This window comes from Harpia harpyja, chromosome 23 (genome assembly GCF_026419915.1).
Source record: "Harpia harpyja isolate bHarHar1 chromosome 23, bHarHar1 primary haplotype, whole genome shotgun sequence".
NCBI lineage: Eukaryota > Metazoa > Chordata > Aves > Accipitriformes > Accipitridae > Harpia > Harpia harpyja.
In genome coordinates this window covers 6,573,627-6,592,930 of record NC_068962.1, presented here as the reverse complement: position 1 = coordinate 6,592,930, position 19,304 = coordinate 6,573,627, and the positions used below count along the sequence as shown (strand labels likewise).

The window sequence follows — 19,304 nt, the reverse complement described above, 5'->3', positions numbered from 1 at the left end:
CGCCTTGCTCATCCTCTAACCGGCTTAGTGACCCTCTGCCAGCCTCTCCCTGTCAGGAGAGGTGCAGAACAGGACGCCGTTTTGGATGCGGCCTCACGAGCACGACGGAGGTCGATAACCACGCTCTTGCTGATGTCCTCGCCAGCACGGGAGAACCCTGCTGCTGACTCAGGCTCCCCTGTCTGGCAGCGTGGCCAAGACCTTTCCTCCAGACATCCTCCTCCTCCTCCTCCTCCTCCAGCCCCACCGCGGGGGGACAGGCCCCAGGCAGCCCCCACTTTCCCGTTCACCCTCACCCCCAGGGATCTAGACACCCCGCCGGCAGCCCGACCACCACAACCCAGCACCCACGCATCGCCGTTTCCAGCTACCCCTGCCTGTCACAGCGAAGAGGAAAGCCCTTCGGTAGTGCTTTTACTTTGCCGGCTCAGTAATGCTCAGGAGGGGCCTTTGGCAACTCCCGTCAGGGGCTTGAAACAAGCCTGGTTTATGATTACTGCCTCACAGTAACATGTATTTACTTTGTCCGGTTGAAAGCATTTTGCCTGTGGTTATATATAGCTTTATTCTCCATATTCATTTCTCTAGCTTTAGATTTGACAATAGCATGAGAACATTAATCTTCCAGCCTATGCAAATTCAGTGTTTCAGTTTTGGAGTGAGTAGTCCACTTACCAAAAATGTTACTACAGTATCTTCCCAGAAAATAAAAATAAAGTACTCCCCTCAAGCATCTACCCCTTGTATTTTTCCATCTGGTAAACTGATTTCCTGTGCTTTGAGGTAGCTTAATTCCACACCACAGCTTTAGGGTGTCAGACTTTGCATAACCAAGACAACCTTTTCTGAATGGTTTTGGTAATACAGTTTGAGGTGCTGCTGTCCAGTGCCCAGCAACGCCAGGATCAACAAGGAAAAAAAAATAAACCACGTGTGAATTGTACATTCACAAGCAGACAATATCCTTAGTAAGTACCACTGCTTTATATGCTGGTATTTCATTTTTGGAAGTGTGTGTTTGTACTAAAGCTCTTTCAAAAGGTCCCTGTAACCTGGTATGCACCATGAGCAGCCGTCTCTCATCTGAAGGATAGCTCTGCTACGAGTGCCTCCACTAACAGAAACCAACACGCAAAAAAAAAAAAAGAAATCTGAAAGGTAAGAGACCATGCTTTTCTCAAATCCTAGATAATTTAGTGCTTTATTACCAAATCTCTTCAACTCGCTTTAGAAACACAGCTCCAGTTTAGAAACAAACCCCTAGATCTGCAGTCACCGCAGCCAAATCTACCTATTACCAACAGAAAGTCTGAAATCAGACTTTGTGTAGATGTTAAGACATTTCACTATGCAAAGCAAGCTCATTGCAGAACATGAAAATCGCAGCCACTGTTAACTACATGGATTTCAGAGCTGAAGTAGGTGAACACAAGCTGAAATGATTGGAGTTGTTAATAAAGCAGAAGTAAAGCAGTTGTGCTAGCAGCGGTAGAGCACCTACACTCTCCAGCTGTCAGTCTCAACTATGTACATTTGAAAGCTGTCTGGCACAGATCCTGCCAGCCAGTTTAAATCATTTTATGTTTCACACAACCTCACCGGAATGAGGCTGCTAGACACTGCTTTAACTTAAGTATTGATTTGCATTGTTATTCCATAGGCTTCATGAAGTTTTGCACCAGCTTCATTCTCGAGCGAAGAAAAATTGGCAGACCCAAGTGACATAAGGCAATTTAAAGTGCAATATCAACAGTGATAGCAGTTGCACCTAGATGAAAGTGAAAAAACTCCTGCTCAATATGCATATTACAATCCTGCTTTAGTCTCTACTCTCTCTAAATAGCCAGGAGAGGTTCAAAAATACTACCCTTTCACAAATAATTTAAGGTTAACCATACCTGTCACCTTTTCTACCCATTTCTTGTTACTATCTCCTCAGTCTTACCTATGTAAAAAATCCACAGAAAGAGAGTCTGGACGCACAATATGACAAGCAACTTTTCATTTCCTCTACTGCTGCAGTATCGGAAAGCACCTAGGCATATAGCTAATCTGTGGTAATATTTTTTAATATTTTACTTAGTGCAAAGATCTCTATGGATAGATCCTAATAATCTTTTCTGGAAAGCCATTAGTTGAAGGCTGGGACTCAAACTACTCTCCGATCTACTGTCAGAACAATAACTTCAAGTTCTTCTACACGAAAAGGTTAATACTCTCTAGGGAATGGTTTCACGTGATGACCACGCAAGGAAGAACGTTCCCACACCATCGATCTGAAGACTCGTGCCGCTTCCCTCGTACGAGCCTCACCTCTCGCCTTGGAGATCCCAGTCTGCGCACAAGGATTGTGTAACACAAATCATCTACTGGCGCAGCAAGTAGATGCAAAGGAGCAGAGATGGTGCAAAGGAGGGGGAAGTTATTGAGCAGCCCAGGACAGTGTGAAATGAAAGTAGCTATCAGGCCACCTCAGCCACCCCATGAAACTTTCCACCCACAGTGACAAGCCAAATAGGCAAGTACAAATGAAGCTGTCTCGCTGTCCTCGCAGTCTCTTGGACTATGCTGATCAACACAGCAGCTTCAGAGGACCATGAGAAAAGTGTGTCATAACTTCAGAATATTAAAAAAAGCAATCAAACATCTTATATTAACAGAAGTGACTAGCAAGTCTTCTGATCAGGACTTGAAAGACTTACATCCCTTGAAACACCTACCATATAAAACCAAATGTTTTCCAAGCTTTTGGAGAGTCACTCACAGTGGCCTCTTCACTTTTTATAATATTCTACAAGTATTCATAAAAAAAGCTTGCAGTAGCTACAAGACTACTTTACTGCTAGTGACTAAGCTCCTTATTTCAACGAAGAGCATAGCACTACAGTCCTTTCTTTCTGTGGTGGAAAAACTCCACCAAACACAGCTAATGTCTCTTCTTCCTCCTTTCCCCGTATGGAGGTATCAGTTGTTTTTAATTGGTTTTAAATCCAGATAGATATTCTGATCTGCTTTGCAAGTGAAGTTTATTCTCTCATACAGCTATGGGGTGTCTTTTAACTTTTTTTTTTTTTTTTTTAAAGAAATTTGTTATCACATAAGACCCAAGACGTCTCGATTTCATTAGAAATGCAGTAGTTCAGGAAGCCAAAGTACACACCGCAAGCAACACATCCTTGTATTTGCATAGACACAGAAGCAATCCTGAAAGATCCACATGGACAAGCCACCAGTCACTTGTCGAATAACAAGTGCAAAAATGGTTGTGTGATCTCTATGTAAGGGCACGGCACATCTGTAACATTCCAGCGAAAAGAGCACTTGATTTTTCTTCCACTGGTGCATGTATTGTAAAGGTGATAAAGATCACCTCGGATTCAAAAATCTTAAAATGAATACCAAAGTTTGTGTTTCGATGAAGACCTAAGACAAACAGAAAAAGAGTACACCACTGTGAACCTTGGGTCGAGTCCCACGAAGTTAGATAGTTACTTAAAGCAAGAGCAGCCGAATCATCTTTTCTGCCTTGAGATGGGGTTTGTCGCTATCGACTATGCAGAGTACGGTACATCCCGGGCCTCCTCTTCGTAGACCAGACACTGTACACCAAGTGGTCAGAACCCAATAGTGTTGTATTCCCTGCTGCCACCTTATCTTTCTGTGAATATAAGGGCACAAGTAAGGGTAGCAGATTACAAGTGATAGGCTCCGCAGAAGTGTGTTTTAAGAACACGGTGTTTCCTGTGCTCGCTGGGAATTAAGGCGGCATCCAGCTCGTAAGCAATATTAAAAAAAACTGAGACAGGCAGACCACTGAAGTTCAGTGTAAGTAGGAGTCCATGCAGGAACTTACCTAGCTCTCTCCTCCAAAGCAGTATCAGAAAATAGCCAGCAATAAGCCAACACTACCCCTACCGCTGAGACCGGTCACATTTTAAGTGGCAAAACCAGCCCGACTTAGTAGCCGGCCTCAAAGCTTATCAAGGCTGTCATCCTCAAAATGCATCCATGCACTCCTTAACTGCACAGTACAGCTGCAAACAGCAGTAAGGGGAGGGTATACCCTCTTCCTCAGTCCCTTCCCCTCCAAAGGCAAGGGGGATGTTGTTTGTCTGTCTTGTAACAGCAAGTTACATCTTATCTCTTACTGGACAAAAAGAATTTGGATTTATTTTCAGAGCTATTTCTGGGCCTTTTTTTTTTTTTTTTTAAAAAAAAAAAACACCTCCTACATTTTCTTTACATTTCTTCTCCCACCAGACCTTTGAAATACCAACTGAGAAAGCCTCATGTCTACTTTGCAATTCAGCAAAATTAAACTAATAACACCTCCTGCTGTCATCTGTCAGTTAGAATAAGATTTATAAGTGGCAGCAGCAATCACTTTCATAATGTTTACTGCAATATGAATAGCCTGAACAGGCAGATCCCTCAAATTTACTGTTCGTATCAAGTGAAACCTGTCATGAAAACTAGAAACTCATTTTTATAAACTGTATTTGAAAGCCTGATAATTTAGAAATAAAAGACAAACCGGACGATACCATGTACTTGTGTTAAAATTACATTTGGTGTAAAAAGATGCAACTGTTCCAGGATGGGTTAGTCCAATATTTTGCCTGTTGATTTCACTGTACATGTTACCCCACAAAAATCCTCCTTCTATACTGCTTATTATCATTGCTTCCGTCTTCTGTATGCAGCTGCCCTGTTTCAGAGGCACTGAACACATTTTTAGTTTTTACATGCAGATACAAATGTTTGGGGGGCTTCACGAACAAAAAAATCCTTCCTTCCTTCCTTCTTTTTTATCACTCTGCTGTGCAATTAGTGAACTAGTTCTTTAGTGAATTAGTTCTTTATTTGAACCCAAAGCTAGGGGAAAACTAACATTAGTGACAGTTATTTAAAAGTGAAGAAATCTAAATCTAAAGACAAACTATTCTGAGTTAATTCTTAATGCTTGTGAGAAATACCCATCCTCTACATAAATCAACCTACGTTTACTTTTCTTTTTCAAGCGGGCAACTGTATCACCTCATGTCCGCTGCCCTCCTTGTTCTTCCATCAGTCAACTTTGTACGGAGAAATAAAAATGATGCCTTCAAGAGAAAATTCAACAGGTTTGAATAAAAAAAAAAAATAAATAAACCTGCTTGAGACTGTTGCACACACTATAGCAAGCCAGCAGGCAGAGCTAATCTTAGCTTTTCAGACACAATACTGCAACCCCTAGATTTAATCTAATTTTTAATTAAAATACTCTACAGAGAAAGATTATTATCTCCTGAACAGCAGCTTTTAACAAGTTTTATTATTATTATTCATTTTAAGACAAGTTGAGGATACTAAAGAGTACAAATTTAAGAATATTATTGCAATTTTATTGATCCTTTTGGAGGAAAGTAAGCATGCTTTTCTATAACAAAATCTGCTATAGATTCAAGTAGTCTTCCTTATTTCTCAAAAGATATTTAAATGCCCTGGGCTAATCATGGCTGTTCATTATCCTGCATTAGATTAAATTTTGCTAACTGAAACCCGACTTCAACTCCGAGCAAAATGCGCATCCTTGTTGCACTAGTGTTATTTCCCCTTTAAAACCAGAAGAGAACATATATTAAAATAAACAGTTCAAACACTGAAAAACATCACTGAGGTCACATTTCAGTGGTAGAGAATGCTCAGTGCCATTAATATTTAGTCTACCTTAATGGAAGAAATTTGAGTTAGAAGATACTTTAGGTTATCTTGTCCACCCTTCTGTCAAGGGAGACTTGCTTGCTATGGCATGTTATTGATTGCTTTGCCAAGTCCATTTTGAACTTGTCAGTTAATATTGAGTTCCCAGCTCTAAATCTTAAACGTTGGCAAAGTTAATACTTCCAAAGCATCTGTTTTGGAGGTGGCTTCAGCAGATCCAACCTACGTTTCTTCCTTCTTAATACCTTCATCTTATGACTGTCTCCAGTTTGTCATATCCTTTTCTGAATAAACTCAAACAGTAAAAAAAAAAAAAAAAAAAAAAAAAGGTAATTACTAGACCTTCTTGACTGAGCTGCAGAACATTTACAAGCCTCTCAGCTTCCTGTTAAGCTTCCACAACATGGTTTAGAGGTTCTCGATTTTAACAGCTGACAGAAGTTCTCTATATTGTGGTCCATGAAGGAGTCGCTATCTAAATGAGATTCTAACGTTAGATTGTAGGGCGGTTTAATTGGTAGGATCGCTCACAGATTATTAGCTGATTGTATATTACACGAATGGGGATCCTTTGCTTATACCATTATCTGTATGCAGTGCAACTTTGTAAGAAACCAATACAGTTTACCCAACGCTAATGTGACGCTAGCCTGTTTTCTGCTTTAAGTTCCCAAACACATCTGCTTAATATGCAATAGTGAGTCACTGTATGTGTGCATACACAGTACAGCCACAACTCCCTTTAAAATTAGTTTTGACTTGTATCATTTTAGTTACCCACATGTAAGCAGCATTTTTCTTTGAATGAACTGAAGCAGTAATGTTGCACTTCAGCACCGAGATAGCAACATTGATTGGGGAAACCTGCACGCCTCTGTACACAACACAGGATCCCCGTTTTCTTCAGATAACCCAACCTGGGTGGGTTACCATAACGAACAGAAAGAGCAGCAATTCACCGAGCGACACAACGATGCTGTTCCAGACCGAAAATTTCACATTGAAGTGTACGGAGTTTTTTTTTCCTCACTGAATTCAGTGACCACTTTTTCCACTGACACCGAGAGAGTTTCCATTCATTATGCCATAAGTATTAAAGTCCTAGTACATTGGAAGCTATTCCTGCCAAAAGAGCCAATAGTTTAAAGATACCCAAGTTTACCTCTGTTGGAATTCACGATCTGTGGTGTTTGGAACAAATCCTTGAAAAGCTCCAACAAATGGGGGGGGGGGGGGAGGGAGCACTAGCTATAGCTACTGTTACCACCTTCTGAATACACTTCATGATGAACCAAGGAGTTGGCAAGTTATCTAGCCAAGATCTTTTCAAGCACCTAAAAAACACTATTTCAACTCAAATTCATTAGGACCCACGAGTATTTTAAGATGCAGCAGCTTTTGGACAGGTGGCGGTTTTCCAAAAGCACGCTCTGCTTCTCCCCTCAGCAAGTCAAGATTGTCAATCGCTAAAGATGCAAGACATGTTTCCCAGGTCCATTTGGCTGGGGACATCACTTCCAAGAAGGGACACGTTAAGGGACACGATTTGGGTATTAACCTAGCTAGTCACCCCTCAAACACTGTTAAGCCAGACACCAGCGCAAGCACAGCCTCAGAACGAGGGTTTAAGGCAAGGCACAAGGCGTTATCACCAGTTCCTTTTGAACAGACCTCGAGATGAAAGCCTCAGCACCTGAAATTACACATTTAAGAATGCTGTATGTAACAGATATTTAAGGACTTCTGTAATGGGGATCTTGAAACGGCAAGAAAGAAGCCCCCGAAATCTTGTTACTGCGCATCTTCCTTTCCCCCCCTCCCTCCCTCCTCATGCAGTTTAAAAAGGGAAACGTAAAAAAAGACATTCATGTATTACTAAGGGTTCGTGTCGAGGGTGGAACACGCATAGCACTGCACAGACTCTTATTACAGCCGCGCAAACAGGTTGCCCCTCGGGCTGAAAAACCCGGGACAGACTCACCCACAGCTCCCGATTTCCAAACTCTTCCCAGAGGGAAGAGGGGGCTCAGGCAGGCACCCCCACTCCCCCCGCCACACGCCCCGCTCCCGAAGACCCCGCGACCTTTCCACGAAGACCTTCCTCCCGAAATCCTAAATCCTGCCGACCTCAGCCTTTGCCGACGGCTCGGCGGGGGAAGCCCGGGCAGGCTGCGGCGCGGACACCCGCTCCGCTCCGCTCCGCTCCACCCGTGAGCGGCGAGCGCTCCCTCCCGCGCCCGGCGGCCGCCAGCCATCCCCCGGCGGAGGCTCCGGCCCCGGCCCCCGCTCCCGAACTCACGTGGTGCCACATCCAAAGGTTACAGGCACCGCCGGGACGAGGACGAAGCGGTCCCCGCCGCCGTCAGAGCCGCTTCCCACCGCGGCTCCACGCTCACCCGCGGCGCGAAGCCGGCGAGGGTTTCGCTTTCCCGGCTCCCGCAGGGACGCCGCATCCCTTCCCCGCCCGCGCCGGTCGATGAGCAGCCCGGCCAGGCATCGATAAATCAAAACAGCCCGCCCGCTCCGACGGGAAAGCGCCGTACGACCCGGCCGCGGCCAAAAACACCGCCCCGGGGGCGCGGCGGGCGGGCGGGCGAGGGAGGGAGGAGGCGGCAGCGGCGGGAGCCGGGGGGGGGGGGGGACGACGACGGCGACGGGGACTGCACGGGTGCCGGTGCCGGGCTCCCGGCCCCCGCGGGGCGGCGGAGAGGCTCCCGGGATGCCGGTGTCGTGCAGCCGCAGCGGGCTAATCCCGGCTACTTAACCCGGCGGGGGCTGAGCACCGCCTTAATCCGCCCGCCCCCCCCCCCCCCCCCCCCCCCCCACTCCGCCACCCACCCGCCACCACCGGGCCGGGGGCTGCGGGGCCGCGGCGTGCCGGCCCTGCCCGCGGTGGTGGTGCGGCCGGTGGCTGCGCTCCCACGGGAGGCTCAGCCCCGCATCCCGCTGCCCTCAAGGTCACGCCGCGCCCCGGTTGCACGGCGGCGGCCAGGTGCGCGCTCCGGTTACCTGCGGGGGAAAAAAAAAAAAAGAACAAACCCAAAAACCAAAAAAGCCAAAAAAAAAAAAAACCGGCGAAAGCCCCGGCAGCGCGGCACCCCTTCAGAGCTCCGCTTCCCCGGGCGAACCCGGCCACGGCCCGCTCAGCTCCGCGGCGGTGAACGGAGCAACGCTGCACCTGCCGCCGCGCCGCCGCCCGCCCCGGCCAGCCGGGAGGAGATCCGCCGCACACCGCCGCCGCCGCCGCTGCCGCGCTTACCTCGGTGCCGCCGGGCCGACCCCGCCGCCGGGGGCCGGGACGAGGCGCCCGTGAACCTGCCGCCGCCGCCCGCTCGTCGAGCGCACAAGGTCCCCGCGCTCCCCGGCCCTGCCCACGGCCGGCCGCCCCCGCCCTGCGGCCGCGGAGGGAGGGAGAGGAGGGCGGGAGAGGAGGGAAGCGGCGACCGAATTGGGGAGGGAAGGCGGGAGGGGGGCACCGGCGCGGGGAGAGCCGGGGGAGGAGGAGGAGGAGGAGGAGGAAGGAGGAGGGGGGGGAGGGTGCGGACCGCCCGCCCCGCCCCCGTCGCCTCACCGGCAGGAACCAGCGATCCGCCGCCGCCGCCGCTGCCGCCGCCGCTCCCCGCCCGCCTCCTTTCCCCACCCCACCCCACCCCCCCCCCCCCCCGGTCAGCACCGCCGAACCCCCAGCGCCGCAGAACCACCGCTACAGGAGCCGGGCGGGCGCCACCGGGCAGGGCGGAGCGGAGAGCCGCGAGCCGTCCCGCCTCCTTCCTCCGCCCGCCCCGCTCGGTCGCTCGGTCACTCACTCGCTCGCTCCCGGCGCCGCAGCCCCCCCCCCCCCCTCACCGCCTGCGGAGCGCCGGTCACGTGACGGGGCCCCTCGCGCAGCCGGTTGGGGGGGGGGGGTGGTCCCGACGTGCGGCGTCTTCAATGAGGGGGGAGGCGGAGGGAGGGGCTACCGATAGGCACGGGGGGGCGGGGCCCCGCGCTTCTCCCCGCCCCCCCTCGCCCCCGCCCCCTCGCCGACCGCCACTGGCGGGGCGGTTGAGGCTGACGCGCTTGTTTCCATGACGTCGGTGGGTGGGGCCGCGGCGTTTGATGGAGCCCGGCGGGCTTCGGGGGGTCGGTGACTTTGCCGCTGAAGCGGCTCCCGCGGGGCGGGGCGGCGTGGGGGCGGCCTGTCCCCCCACCCGTGGGCCGCCGCCAGCGGGGCCGGGGAACTGCCTTGAGGCGGGGGGATCCCCCGGCGGCGGCGGCGGGAGAGGCCTACCTACCCCCCCCCCCCCCGCGGTGAGGGGCGGCCGGGCGGCGGGAAGGGGCGGCCCTCACCTCAGGGCGGGCGCGGAGCGCGGCGGGGCCTGGGCGAGGCTCTTGCCGCGGCCGCGGGGGTGAAGCGGGAGCCGCTGAGGTGCGGAGCGGCGGGAACGGGCGTGGGAGGAGCGGGGGGGGGGGGAGGAGCGGGTCCGGCCTGCCGTCGGGTTTGCCCGCCCCTCGGGGAGCCCCGGCGGCTCCCGCGGGAGGACGGGGCGGGGGTGGGCCGCAGGTGGCGGGCACCTCGCGGGCTGCGGCCGAAGGCTCTCCGAGGAAGGACGGTAGATGGGGTTGCGAGCGTCTGAGCCCGAGCGAGTTGTCCGGGGAGACGCTGGGAGTGAGTAACGGGGCTGGGAATGGAACTGGAAATAAAAGACCCTGATTGCGGTCCTCCTCGTCCAAGGCAGTAGATCCCCCCCCCCCCCCCCAGCCCCCGATGAAGAATCCCCATCCGTGAACCACACGTAGTTCTATAACCCCTTTGTGTGGTTTTTCCAGCCTTGTTTTGACGTCCTACCCGCCCCTCTGATGGGCATCTCGCTGGAATGACTGGCCAGCTGTGCCACAGGCTGTTCAGGTCCTCCCAGCCCGCCATAAATGCCCGGCTTCTCCTTCCTTGCCGCTCAGATCCCACTGCGGGCACAGCCAGGGCTGCGAAAGAAATGGAATGGAGAAGCCCGCGTATGGCTACTGCTGCAGACCCGAGGTGGTTCAGAGCCTAGAGGGTTAAAGCGACAGGATGAAGTCAGCACAAAACAGCCCACAAGGACTGGCAAATAAATAAATCATCCTAACTGCGTTATTATCATGGCTTGCCTGAGCTTCATTGTCTCTTTCTTTTTTACCTGAGTGCCTGTTACATTTTTCTCCTTGTTCAAAGGGAGGCAATCAAAAGAGACTGCGAGCGGTAAACGGCTCCTGCCCGTTTTGGATGTTGCTAAAAATACTACCTTACCTCTCCATACCTAGAGGTCAATTGAAAAATCAAAATACTGAGGTAAGCGATCCCGCAGACTGTTCTGTTGAGGAGATTTCTCGCATTTCTTCCCAGAAGGAGAATACACAACTATCTGGACACATACAAAACAAATTCTCTTACATTCTGTCTGCGGTTCAGCACCCTCCTCTGCGCTGATCGCTGTAGCTCAGCGAGGCTTCCCCAGGCACTTGGAAATTGCATTTCTCGATACAGCTTTATAAGACTGGCAGATGTGTTCTGCACAGTTCTGTCATCTCTCCTAGCTCTCAGGCAGACAAAATTAGCTTTGGTACAGCTAAGGAGGAGATGATGTGTTTAACGCATTGCAGTTTGGGTACGTGTCTGTACCTGCTTCCTTTTGTCTTGAGGGAAGGTAGGTAGGTTGTGCTTCAGTTCTTTGTCTATGAAATGGGAATAATATCCGATTTTCTTCCCAGGAAGGAAGCAAAGGTGGGAGGGGTATATATCAACATGCATTTTTCGAGATGCTGTTGTGGTAGAATTCTCGAAGTAGATATACATTTTTTAAGGCACGAAACAGTTACTATTTAGCTGTTGCGCTCTTGCCCCGCTATACAAGGATAGCACAGAAACATGCTGCACATTGACCAACAGTAAGAAGAAATTTCTTCTAGCGCTACAGAATCTTCCCCCTGAGGATTTCAAAATGTTTTCCAAATTAATCCTCACACTACAGCAACTCTTCATGCTTTTTGTGAGAAAATAGGCACTCCTCCTACTTCTAAAGGTTAGGACATGTGATGGACTAACAGAAAACATTCCATGTAATGTAGGTCACCGATCGTATAAAGCAAGCAAAACCAAGATGCACAAAGGAATATTTCTGGAGATCTTTCATTTAACTTTTGAGGAAACATTACCATTTCAGGAAAATTCAGCGTGGTTCGCAGACAGTTTGGAAAGGCCAGACTTGACAAATCAGTGACAATAGCTCAACTCATTCTGTGACCAACGCTCTAACAACAAAAGTATCCTAACAGAGACAGAAAGTGTGTCGCAGAGAATTTAAAAGTGGGTTGCCTGAACCTGATCTACTTACTATGAGACTTTTAACATAAAGAGTGTGAATCGGAGCATTTGGATCATTACAGTATTTGGTCAAAAATGAGTCAGGCAGCCAAGGTCTGAGTGACCACCTCACCGTCCCGTATGAAATAGGGGCCTTTTGGCAAAATCACATGATGGGCTTGACCTGAGAAGAGAAAGTAGAAAACAGACAGTGCATAGATCTAAACTTTATTTCATTTTGAAACCATTTTCCTGACTATCCTGCTAGTGCTGGTCCTGTTCAAACTTGGTCAAAGAATTAAATTTGATGAAACTGGAGACCACGGAGAAAGCGTGAGAAGTTGGGCGAATATTTGTGTGTGAGCACGGAGGGATGAGTTTCCAAAGCTTCCATGGGGCCTGCAGAGCCAAACATTTTCCATAGCAGCTACACTTCCCCCAGCCAGCTTTCTCAGTCCGGTAGTATTTTTTGACCACTCTCCTGCAGACCACCCTGGAGAAGATTCCTGTTCTGCCTGTTCCCTGCCCTGATTCCTGCTGGGCCGTGGAGGCTGCATCTTGAGATGGTTCCAGTACCCTGCATCTTAACAGATCAGTCTGTTGCCTAAAAGACCAGACAGCCGTCTAGATAAGCGAACAATTGACCTCTCGCTCATCTTGTAGGTGTCACAATGACCAAATGGCTCTGTCATCCACCCATGCAGCCTAGCAATGACCTTGTGAAACAAAACAGTATCACGCAACTCATCCTGAAATCATCCACCCCTCCCTTAGGAAAGAGGCCTATCTGTAAACATTTACATTTTTATCAGCTCAAAATTCTTTCTCTTGACTGTTCGGCAGCTCAGGTTTGTGCATACTGTGTTTCCTGTTGTAAATGCATATGTTAATGTAAAATACTTGATTTTTATTTTTTTCCTCTATTCCATTTCCCTCACAACACCTTTTGGTTTATTTTTTTTTCTCTTAGTTTTATGTTCTTTTACTGCGAGATGCAGGATCAGGAGAGTGAAAGATGAAAAAGAAATAAACAAAGGAATGTGAGAAGCAACAGTTATTGCACAAATCACTTTTTCATATATATATTATATTTGAAATATGTAAGAAAAAATACATTGGACTTCATAGCTTAACTGTTTCTTCTTTACACGTTCTTTTCAGGTGCCACCACAGCACAGCAGCATTACAGCCCCAGACCGGATGAAAGAGTGGAAAGGTATTTCATGAACAAAGGCAAAACATCTCCATGCAAATTAAAAAAATAACAAAGCATAAAATCCTGGAACTGATGGAGACTATGACCAATTGAAGGACTTTGATTTGATGTGAGAGAGGAGAAGAAAAAAAGAGGAGAGCAGGGTAGGATAACCATACTTTACACTGCTATAAAGAGGGGGGAAAAACTTGTTTGGGGAGCTTTTCATGGTAAAACATAAAAAAATAAAACCAACCATGGATGTGATGAGACAGTATGACCATGGCTGCCTCTTAGAAAGTGAGAAATGACTGGTGATTTGACTCTGCAAATAGCGTACTAGTAGAGCTCAAAAATATATCCAGCGAGCACCCAGCTACCTCCGCTGCGGTGGCTTTTCCTACGTAGCACTTCCCCAGTTTGGAGCTCACACTTTCTCGCCATGGCCAGACCCTTGCTGCTTCATTGTTGAATTCCTAAGGGATGGCCAAAGTCTCAAGCAAGGTTGTCCTGGAAGCAATTCGGTCCAGTTCCCTAGGAGGGTTTGTTAAAAATAACACTGCTGTTGCTGTCTCCCTGGAGCTGCTATTAGCCATCATCTCTGGGTGCCTGCCCTTGGTATGGATATGTATTGGTCTGGCAGCTCACCTCATTATAGTTACCAAGGTGCAAAAGTGCTTTTGGGTGTTCATGGTATGTACAATTCTGGACTGAAATAAAAAATGTTAGTTCATTTGATTTGTGCTACTGTGGGTGCTTTCAGATGTGTTGCTTTTTAAGGCTTTTCTGCTGAACTTGTCTGATGAAGTTGTTGTCTTATCTTTGAGAGCCTCTTGTCAGCTGATGTTAGTTTGTGAAGCTTCATTGATTTCACTCTTTTTGTGGACCTGTTCCAATTCATGCTGACTGAATATCTGGTTCATGAATTGTAATGTTGTGACCCTCTCCTCTGTGGTCAAGTGACGAGGGTTTTGTTTATTATTCCTCCTTCCCCAAGATAAAAAGCAACACGGGTAACCGAGCTATCTCTCTCTGAGGCTAACATCGACATCAATGACCGGTCTGAGTCATGCTCCTGACTCACAAAAATTAGTTTTAGGAAGGGTAAATGTAGCCCCTCCCCTCTCTCATCAATGCTGGATAATTGTCTTGAGGAGAACTGTAAATTGTTTCTTAGCAATGCTACTTCAAAGTCCTTTGGATAAGAAAATGGATAATTCAGTTAAGGTTCCTTCAGCAAACATCAACTTTTCTGCCCCTTGGCGATTGTTCAAGATGGTTTTGAAACATTTAAGAGACATTAGAGCTAATAGCTCCCATTCTGCATTTCCTTCTAGGGGGAGTATCAGAAAAAATGCACTACCTTATTCCTACTACCTTAATCAAGAATTAATCATTCAACTGATAAACAATGACTGGAACATACTTGAATAAATTATTTGTTTTCTTTGTTGATCAGATACAGCTCTAAATCATCCTGGCTGTTTTTAAGATACTAAGAAAAATATCCTACCTACCTAAAATTGCATTTAAAAAATATTAATAATGACCTATTTCACATACATAGTTTAAAACTCTGGGCTCAGCCTTGCAAGCCTTATTCAGGAATAATCGTTTCCAGATTACAAATAAAAGATCTGAATATTATCAAGATCAAAATTTGGGTATCTATGAAAAGGTGTGGATATAAAATATCAAAGCCTTAAAATAAATCACTCTTCATAGTAGTATAAATTAGAGTAAAAGTATTTCATAAAATGTTTATACTCGTGTATATATAAAATCAAGTATGCTTAGAGTGCTTAAGCGTAGATTATGGGCAGTCAAAAGAGGAAAGTCTTGACTAGGGCATTGTCTCTATTGTCAGGTAATAATACAACTATAAATATTAAGGTAAGTAGGAACAAACTTTTTAAAACAATTTAGAATGTTGCTTGTTAGCTCATAAAAATGAGGAAAATTAACTGAGTTCTTGTGACATCAACCGTATTTCTATTATGTACTAGCAGAAAAGATCAATAGGATTTTCCTCTGCCTAAATTCCCTTTTATCAATTGGATAACATGGCAGCCTTGTATTGAACCACCAGAGTTTAAATATATCGTGTTATGGGCACATCTAGTAATAGGACTGCTGTAGGTTATTTTCAGGCTGCAACATGTTATGCATCAGTAAAGGCAGTTTGACTTAGGACAGAAGTGGATTAAAAGATGGAAAAATATTTTGTACATGACAGCAGTCCAAACACTGACAGTTTTGTTATCTTCAGTTCTGTCTGGATTCAGTGAGAGCTGCACACACTTAATAATTACTAAACCTGACACCTATGTTACTAAAAATACCTTGGATTACTGAAAGGGATTTAAAAATTAATCCCCATAAAAGGCTTTTAGATCTATTCGATTTCAGATTTACAGTAAATCCTAAATTTGTTTATCTTTTGTGTTTCACTTAGTTTGATGTTAAAAACAACCAGGTCCGTTTCACTGCTGCAGCCAGTTCTCGGTGCCTTTCCCGTTCAAGTCCCCAAGGCCCAGCAGTGGCTTTTGAACCACAAGCCAGACACTGAGAACCGTCCTCCAGCATGTCAGAAAGGGCCCACAGCTCGTCTGCGGGACTATAGTTAGGGGTAAATGTATGAGATGTCCTTGACAGCATATGTAATTGTCTTTAAAAGTGTTAAGGGCTAGTGATAATCCACTGGTCCAAAGCATCTGAGCAGCACCGCCCTAGCGCATTTGTGCAGTTTTTGGCTATATACATTGAAAACACGTATTTACTCACAGTTAATGAATAAGTCTCTACAGGGATACTTGCTCTACAGGTCGCTGCAGAAGGACTTGTAATGGCACTGGAGCGTGGGAGGTTTAAATCAAGCTCAGCTAGAATCGCCTCTCCCCATTGTCTGCTCTGGACTAAGAATAGTAGAGGGGAGACTTCTGTTTTATAATGGGGATGACCCAAGAGTTCACACTTCTCTGCTGTACCTAGGGAAAATGCAGGGGTGAGCCAACCAAGAATTCAGTCACATCATAGTGCAGTCTCAGAAACAGCCGAGGTAGGCATTTGGGGTCTTGGAGAAATCTTTCTTTAGGACTTGCCCAGCCCTGCGCCTAAGTGCTGAGCCACACTCTTCCACCCGCTTTGCTCCTTTGCATAACTCCCTTTGCCTCTTCTATGTACTGTCTCCTTCACTTTTCCTTCAGTTTATCTTTTTTTCCCTAAGTAACACCTTTCCCACACTTACTGCCAACGAAACCAAAACAAACCCCAAGAACATCCCATGGAACTAACGCATCAGATGATGAATTTGCAGTTTGTGCTGTTGGTGTGCGGCATTCCTCCCCTTGCTGGTGGGATTGGACTCATTTGTCCTTACATGAGCATCTAAAAGGGACACATCTAGACCCATACTCGTAACCCTAGGCTCCTTTTATAGTCAGTGGTGAGGAGCTGCAGCCTCCAGAAGGCAATGTATGTCATTCTAACTTCAATGGTTAGGATAATTCTGTAGTTGTCTCTATTCTGGAAGTAAATAAGGGTGAGTAGTTTAAATATAAATGTCTAATTCTCAGAAGGTTAACAGTGGGTGTGTGGGATGAACTTCTCTTTCAGACTGCATGATTTTCCGGCTGCTCTTAATCTACCGGCCATTACTTTTAAGTGGCCGCTGAACTGGAGAATGTATGCCAAGAAGCTGAAAGGAGAAAAATACACTAGGAGAACCAGGTTTTAAAAACAATCTAGTGTGATTTTTAAAATCAGTGATTTTTAATGAATGAAACTTTTTTAATTAGTGCAACTTTTGCTGACAACTTTCAGTAATTAGAGCACGGAAACTTGAAGTGAATAATCCTTATGAAGTAAATAAATGACATGACCTTAAGTAACAACATGAGTGAAGTATGTCTGAGTCCAGTGGAGCTATCTGTAAGGAAAGGGATACTGGCGTGCAGAAGGCTTGCAGGGCATGGCTCCTGGCTTAAATTCCACTGAACTGGTTGGTCGTGGTCCTGATGATAGACTCAGTTTGGACTAAACTCCCCTGAGCTTGCGTACTTTGTTGCTAGAGTAGCCAGCCATGGGAAGAAAATGACTGTGGGTCCCATACTGGGTGTAGCACACGGCGTTTCTTAAGAATAAGGTTTGAGATGCAGGGTGGGAGTGCCAGCACTATCACAGCCTATTTTGAAAATGACACTGAGACTTGAGCGACACTGAGACTTAAGCTTTGATCTTTCTCATCACTATGTGTTTGTCTGCCTCCCTCCTTTACCGTGGTTCTGCTGAAGTCCGTGATGCTCTGCCAAAGTGCAGGGAAATGGTAGCACTTGGCAAAGTGTCGAGATTCCTCCTCAAAAAAAGAGTGTTGGTGTGTATCAATACATATAAAAATATACATATGCATAAAGAGAACTTGCATTAGGATACTGTAATCTAAAAATATGTCCAACTAAAACTCTAAACCAAAATTTAAACATTGTAAACCAACAGTAAAATGTCCATAAATTCTGTTGCTATTAGAAAATCCAGCTTGTTACTTAAAACAAAATTGTTCCTTTCCTTATTACTGATCTTCTCCTCATACGTATCCCCATCCATTTTAACTTTGCTGAGAAGACAAGTAAAAACATCCATGTTAGAAAAAAGTTAGGAGGTCTGACAGTTTTATATGGGAACCATACCAAATTTTGTTCTTTTTTTTAAAAAAGGAACCAGAACTCTGATGGTAAACAATGGATGTTAACCACAAAAAATGAAAACAGCAAGAGTTAATTAAGACCTCTAAAGCCAGAAAACAGATAGTGTTGTACAGATAAGGTTTTTTTTCCCTGATCTTTTCCTCTTTTCTAAATTGGATAAAAAACTACATGAAACATTAATTTGGCAGACAAGTAAAGCTAAGATAAAGTACCTCTCTCAAACCCATAATGCCAGGAAATTCAGAGATGAAGCTACAACATTACTCTTATGCCATACTGCAGTACTTTTGGTGTGTGGAGTTTCTCATTGTTGACATAATACTGAGATAGGTAAGAACACATTTTTTTTGCATTCCCTCAAAATTTTTTGTTTTGAGATTGAGGGGTAGGGTTTTTGAATAGCTTACTACAACATTTCTGTTTTCTCCTTCAATGCATTGTGCACATTGGAATGTATTCTGATTTTATTTTTGGTTTTATTATTGATAAAAGTAAATAAAATTATGTTAGAGAAAGCAATGATTGTAATATATATCTCATACCTCTATTAGATGAGGGGTTTTTTATTATTCTCTTGCAAGCTCCAAACAGAAGCATGTATGTAGATTAAGTTAAACTTGTGCATGCCTTTGCAGGTTTAGGATGTAAACTGCCTAAAGGAACTCATGAAAATATATTGCTTGTGTTGTATCAGGGAGTTTCTGTATCTCTCTCAGTATAGCAATGTTTTCCATTTGCAATACTAAAAAGCATTTACTGGAACTCTAGTCTGTTCCTCTGAAAATTTAAACATGCACTTACTTTCCATTATTATGAGAATAAGGAATGTGTTTTTTTCTTAATATATTTCAACTTTATTGCACTCCTGAAATACATCAAAGAAGTATCTGATCTGAAGCCTCATAGTGTGTATCATTTTCGGCAGGGTTACAAGGATCAGCAAGGATTTTTAAAATAGAAATCACTGGGCAGGTTCAGTTTATTTTGTTGTTTAACTTTTCCCAGTTTTCACCCGTGGCCCACTGTGTGGAGAGGATGAACGACTTTGCTGACTGTTCACCTCTTTCAAGAAGTGGTAGGAAGGAGGAAGGGAGGGAGGGAGGGAGGAAAAAAATTAATCAACAAAGTCCTGGTTCCACACACTGCTTCTCAGCTACCACTTTGTATACGTTGACCTATTACAGTAGAAAGACATTTATTCATTCTTCTGAGTACGGAGAAATCAGAGGGGTAATGGATCTCAGGCATGAGCCTCTGAGTCACTGTATCTTAGATATTCATCCATGGACTGGTGCAATCTAGCCATCTCCTATTTTTCAGGGCTGTCTTTAGAGTTCCTCTATCAGTCTACAGGAATTAATAACTACCTGAGCACGAAAATACA

At 46.0% G+C, this 19,304-nt stretch overlaps 1 protein-coding gene and 1 long non-coding RNA gene across 6 annotated transcripts in view; one reads left to right on the top strand and one right to left on the bottom strand.

Moving 5' to 3' along the window:
- The window catches only part of ATP2B1 (ATPase plasma membrane Ca2+ transporting 1), a 64,477-nt gene extending 55,165 nt beyond the window's left edge, over positions 1 to 9,312 (bottom strand). The window contains exon 1 of one of the 5 annotated variants that reach the window (XM_052774250.1): positions 9,275 to 9,312. The gene's annotated coding sequence lies outside the window, so the exon portion shown is untranslated. Of the gene's footprint in view, positions 1 to 8,002; positions 8,258 to 8,962; positions 8,993 to 9,274 lie in introns of those variants that run through there. The other 4 variants (XM_052774249.1, XM_052774253.1, XM_052774248.1 and 1 more) reach the window with 4 other exon arrangements.
- A 798-nt stretch (positions 9,313 to 10,110) lies between these two features.
- On the top strand, positions 10,111 to 13,955 carry LOC128135604 (uncharacterized). Its single transcript, XR_008233155.1, has 2 exons — positions 10,111 to 11,011; positions 13,184 to 13,955. It is a non-coding gene; the product is annotated as an uncharacterized LOC128135604 (long non-coding RNA).
- The last annotated feature ends 5,349 nt before the right edge of the window (positions 13,956 to 19,304 follow it).